The sequence below is a fragment of the Monodon monoceros genome, unplaced genomic scaffold (assembly GCF_005190385.1).
Source record: "Monodon monoceros isolate NGI ecotype Baffin Bay Population unplaced genomic scaffold, NGI_Narwhal_1 Super_Scaffold_12, whole genome shotgun sequence".
In the NCBI taxonomy this organism is placed as follows: Eukaryota; Metazoa; Chordata; class Mammalia; order Artiodactyla; family Monodontidae; genus Monodon; species Monodon monoceros.
The window spans coordinates 158,176,221-158,182,354 of record NW_021703768.1 but is presented as its reverse complement, the minus strand read 5'-3'; positions in this window follow the sequence as shown (position 1 = coordinate 158,182,354).

Sequence of the window (6,134 nt, the reverse complement as noted above, 5' to 3'; positions counted from 1 at the left end):
CAGAGACTGGCATACAGTAAGTGCTCAGTAAATGAACAGGCACTGGCGTGAGAAGAAGAAACAGCAGATTCAGCTAAAACCAGAAATCACTGGCCACACTCCTGCTGGGGAATTCTAAGAAACGGGGTTCCACAATTCCATGATGCCGAAAGTTCATCATTCCAAGTTTGGGGGCATCTGTGAAGTCCTAATTCCAAAACCTTTCCAGGAGGTGCCTTACCTCCCCTGGGAAGACAACAGGTCCCCTCTCTGGGCCACTAGTCCAAGCAGTGGTACCCCTTCCTCATCCTCTTCTCCTTCAGAGCCTCTGTCTTCTCCTGGGCCTTCTCTTGACAGAAGCCCTCCTCCTGGGGCTTCCCTGGTGGCACGGCGGTTAAGAATCCTCCTGCCAATGCAGGGGACACGGGTTCAAGCCCTGGTCTGGGAAGATCCCACACGCTGGGATCATCCCACAAGCCCGTGCGCCACAACTACTGAGCCCACATGCCACAACTACTGAAGCCTGCGCGCCTACAGCCCATGCTCTGCAAAAAGAGAAGCCACCACAATGAGAAGCCCACGCACTGTAACGAGAGTAGCCCCTGATCACCACAACTAGAGAAAGCCCGCGTGCAGCAACAAAGACCCAATGCAGGGCTTCCCTGGTGGCGCAGTGGTTGAGAGTCTGCCTGCCGATGCAGGGGACGCGCGTTCTTGCCCTGGTTTGGGAAGATCCCACATGCCGCGGAGCGGCTGGGCCCGTGAGCCATGGCTGCTGAGCCTGCGCGTCTGGAGCCTGTGCTCCGCAACGGGAGAGGCCACAACAGTGAGAGGCCCGCGTACCGCAAAAAAAAAAAAAAAGACCCAAAGCAGCCAAAAAAAAAAAAAAAAAAAGCCTTCCACCTCTTCAAGTTCAACAGCTCCTTCTTGACCCTCATCTCGCAGCTCTGCCCAGAGCAGCCTTTCCTCTCCCTGCCCCCATGCCCTCCTGATCTGTTGGCCCTCCTTCCTCTCTGAGGGCTGGTCCTCCTAGCCCAGTCACCTGAATGTCACCTTTGCCCACACCTCTGGTTGCCCAGGCTCTGAGTCACCATGTTCTCTTGGAGGCTTCAGGCATCACCTTCATGGAGATGGTTCCAAGCTCTGGCTCCACTCCTGGTCCTACCCTGAGACCTAGCCCTGTGAGTAGAGCCACCAAATAATGGATGTCCCCTTGGATGTTACCCAGGCCACTAGATGCAGCACCTTCACCCAGACCTGTCCCTCACCCTGTCGGGCCCCAGTCCACCCTGATCCCCCAGGACAGAGCATCAGCCTAGCCTCTTTTCTCCCCTTCTCCTGCCATGCAACCCTGCTCCCCATTCACACAGCCCCCTACCTGCACCAGCCCTTCATCCTCTCCCATCTGGACCTCAAGCCACCTTCTCACTCTGAGCAGCTTTCACTATTGTCACCTTCTGTTTGAGTCTGGCCCTCCCTCACTTAAAACCCTCCCATGGCTTCCTATGGTCCTTGGGACAAAGTTCCAGATCTTTAGGCAAGCAAGCATCAGATGCCCTGCACCACCTGGCCCAGCCCAGCTTCACTTCCCTCCACCGGTTCAAACACTCTCTGCTCTGGCCACATCAGCCAGATTACCTAATCTGTGCTCCTCCCCACCTCTGGGTCTTTGTTTATGTTGTTATCTTTTTCTAGAATTCCCTCCCTCTCCTTTTCTGCCTGGAGAAAATCCATTCTGTCAAAGCCCAACCCAAAAGGCACCTCCTCCAGGCAGCTTCTCCGAAAGGCATCTCCCCCTCCACACACAGACTGTTTAAAGTTGGCAGGTACATGGGTATTTATTCTATAAACACCTCTTCATGGGGAAGATGATGGGGCCCTGGCGAGGACCAGCCCCAGGCCTAGCCTGGGAGGTTCCCAAGGTGGGTGGGACAGAGCTGAGGACACACCGCAGGCCCACCTAATCAGTGCCAGGAAAACGGAGTGCCCAGGGCCTAAAGGACCCAGAGGACGAACAGGAGCTCTGCCTGGTGAGTTCAGAGAAGGCTTCCTGGAAGAAGGGACTTTTACCCATCAGTTTTTAGATCCCTCAGCCAGGCACACTCCACAGGGGAGGGTAAATACAGATTTGTGGATTGCCTGAGAAGCCACAAAACCACACACACACACACACACACACACACACACCCACCTCTTAGTGTGTGTAATCTACCAGGAAGGAGGAGATGATTTGCTCTGAGCAGCAGCAACCCGTTTGGGGAGCAGCTTTGAGAATTTGGGGAGGCTCAGCAGTCTGTGAGATGGGGATGAAACAGGAGGGGAGGGGGCAAGGCACAACCTTGAATGACATAGCCTGAGGACATGACATAAACTGATTACAACCAAATGGGTCCAAGATGGCAGATAAGTCGGACAAGTCAACTTCCAGTAGACCCTAAGCCTCAGTGTATGCTCACTGTAACACATCAACAAGCTGAATGACACACCCACAGGCGCCATGACAATTCCAAGACCAACCATAAGGATCAAAAAGTGGGCAGTGGCCCAATTCCTGGAAATCCCCACCCCTTCACGAAATAGCTGGAATACTCCTCCCCCTCATTAGCCTATGAAATTACCCACTCCTATAAAAACTGACAGCCCCATAGCCTGGTGCATTTCTCACCTTATGAGATGGCCCACACTCTGTGGAGTGTGTTTCTCTCTAAATAAATCCACTTCTTACCTATCACTTGTCTCTCACTGAATTCTTTCTGCGTTGAGACCTCAAGAACCTGAGCTTCGGGGCTTCCCTGGTTGCACAGTGGTTAGGAATCTGCCTGCCAGTGCAGGGGACACGGGTTCGAGCCCTGGTCCGGGAAGATCCCACATGCCGGGAGCAACTAAGCCCGTGCGCCACAGCTACTGAGCCTGCACTCTAGAGCCCGCGAGCTGCAACTACTGAGACCGTGAGCCACAGCTACTGAAGCCCGCGTGCCTAGAGCCCGTGTTCCACAACCAGAGAAGCCACTGCAGTGAGAAGCCCGCACACCACAATGAAGAGTAGCCCCCTCTCGCTGCAACTGGAGAAAGCCCGCGGGCAGCAACGAAGACCCAATGCAGCCAAAAATAATAAACAAATAAAATAAATAAATAAATAAATAAAAAATAAAACTTAAAAAAAAAAAGAACCTGAGCTTCATTAAGTCCTGAAACCAGGTATGTGATCTCATTTGGAAGAGTGTGGGTTTTGGCCGGGTTTGAGTCCCAGCCACGTGGGTTCAAGTCCCAATCTGAGGTGCACAGTTTCAGGGGGACCCCTAGGCAGCACTTACTTGATAACTTACTGAAATGCCACATCCGGCCAGAGCAGGAGGCAGGGAAAGGACTGCCAGGCATGAGTTACAGCCTGGGCAGTCTAGCACAACCTTCTCATTTCTCCGGGAAGGCTTTCCGCAGCTAACTCATTTGCCATACAGGGCTTCAAGCCGCACTCCTCTGGGGTCTCAGTTTCCCCATCTGCAAAACCCAGGGGGAAGGTGCAAAACTGGGGAAAGGGGTTTAGCTTTTGCTCTCTCCCCTCCCACGGTACAGAAAGACGCAGCCCCGGTTCCTGGCTGGGTTTTTATGATGTGGATGTTTTTGCTTTTTTTTTTTTTTTTTAAAGTAAAAAGCTGAGAAGCAGCCCTGGGACACGGGATTGCTCAGACCACCTTAAATCAGCCTCACCGCCCCAGCTACTGTGGAAATTCCTTTCTCCGCGGTGGTTGGCTGGGCTCACCAGCCAATCAGCCCGCGGAGCTCCCACATGGGTCCGTGACGTCACAATGAGCGCTGGCCAATGGGGATCAAGGAGCCGGCAACCAATGGCAGAAGGCGCTAGGATCGGCTGGGCCAATCGGAAGGCGGCGAGGCACTCCCAGCGGGGTATGGAGAGTGTGGCTCCCCCTCCCTAAGAGAACTGAGACCCTCGTGGACGCCTGATCCTGGCGGGTTTGGGGCGGGGTGTGTGTGTGGGGGGGGGGATCTCCGGCTCGGTTAGTGTCCAAAAAACAGGGAGAAGCGATCCACCACGTAAGCCTGGCGGGTCTTCCCTTAAAAACAAGAGTCCCTCGTCCAACATACTACCTTGCAAAAGCCAGGCCAGCAGGCTGGACCGACTAGCGTCTTTCGCCCTATTTCGCAGATAGGTAAACTGAGGTAGAGACGTTAAGTCACTGCGGACGCTCGGGGAAGAACTGAGACTCTCACTCGAGCCCGGAGGCTCCCAGCATGGTTTAGTTTCTGTCTTCAGGTCGGATGGGGAGGAATGGGCCCAGGGGTAGGCGAGGAGAGGGGGTTGCTGGTCCCCGCGCCTCAGTTTCCCCGGGCGCGAGCGGGACAGTAGACTGGAACAGGGGTTCTACGAAAGACTACGAGCCCCAGAAGCTCCTGCGCGGCGCTCGCCCGGGTTGTCAATCAAAGTAACGTGGGTCCCTCTCCGACCCGCGCTCCCCCGCCCGCCGCCTCTCTCCTGCCAGCGCCCGCTCCCTCCCCGTCGGCTCCGGGCCCGGCGCGGTATAATTACAGCCCATTGATCCGACCCGGGCCGGGAAAGCGGCTCCCTCGGGGAGGCCAAGGCTTTGGCTTCCGACTTCGCCAACCTCTGCCTACCGCCCCCCTAGCCGAGCTGCTGGGCCACCAGCCAGGCCTGTCCCCTCCTGCTGGCCAGGGCTCGTAGGTGACCTCTGAGCCTCGGTTACCTTGGCGGTGAGCCCCCCTCAGAAAAATTACACACAGGTTTCCTTCCACCCAAGAACTTGGGACGCCCTTCTGCCTGTTCTAGCGCCCCCGACCTCCTCATGTGACCTAGAGACTCTTGAGGGCCTCTCCCTGGGCCACAGTTTTCCCACCTGTACAGTGAGATGGTTGCACAAGACTTATTCATGAAACCAATGCTTTCTGCTGGCCCCAAGCTAGCAGCCAGGGCTAGGCCATGCAGGAGGGGTTCCTGAGTTTGGGGAAGTAGGGGGAAAACAAGCACATAGCTCTCAGACCCCTGACAGTGGTCAGGGCTGGGGAAAAGGGAGGCACTGGGGTGGAGGTGGGGGTGGGGGCAGAGCCAGGAGTGAGGTGTCTGCTTGGGAAGATGGAGAGGCTTCCTAGATGTCAGGTGGGGGTGTTTAAGCTGGGGTTCTGCAGAATGCATAGGAGTTGCCTCATTTGAGCTGTGCCTTTATATAACCCTAGACCAACATGGAAGAGGAAAGATGGGGCAACTTTAAACCCTGCCCTGGAATTGAGGAGCCTTGAGCTCTGACCCTTTGCCTTGCTGAGTGGACCTCTGAACATTCCCTGGCTGTGAAGTGGGGAGTGGACACACCCATGGGTGTAATACCCCTCTGCCTACTTTCACAAGGGTCCATAAAGTCCCAGTAGGCTCTGACCAGTGGGAGATGAGAAACTGCAGCCAATGGCTAGAGGCACTAGCATTGGCTGCGGGCTCCAAACTCCAGCCTTCCCCTGGGCAAGAACTGGACAGCTCAGGGGGAAAAAAGAAAGGGCTTTTGGAAGTCCAGGGTGGACCTGGGCTCAGTGGGTAACCTTATCTGGAATACGAGGTTGATAATAGAATCTTCAAATAAGTTCATGTCTATAAAGTACTTAAAATAATTCATAGTAAATGCTCAGAACGGGGTAGCCATTTGCACTCCCTTTATGCTCCAAAGGGCCCTTCTCTCCCAGCCTCACTTCACACCCCACAGCTGGGCTATGCACTCACTCTCCACTCCTCCCATATTTTTGATCACCCAAATGTGAATCAGATCTTATTCTTCCCTCTGCTCAAGAATCTTCCATAGCTCCCCATCACCCTCAGAGTAAAATCCAAACTCCCCACCTCTGTCTACATGATCTGATCCCCATCAATTTCCTACTCTCACCCCTCCCTCTCTCCTTGTCACTCACTCCCTTCCAGCCACACCGGCCTCCTTGATGTTCCTCCAACACACCAGACATGGTCCTGCCTCAGGGCCTTTGCACAAGCTGTTTCCTTTGCCTAGACCACAGCTGGCTCAAAACATCAGCACCTGGGGAGGCCTGGCCTGGCCAGCCTGGCTGCAATAGCCCCCAACCTCCCTACCTGGTCAGCCTCCATCATTTCACGTCCTTCAGAAGCCTCATCACTCTCTGAACAC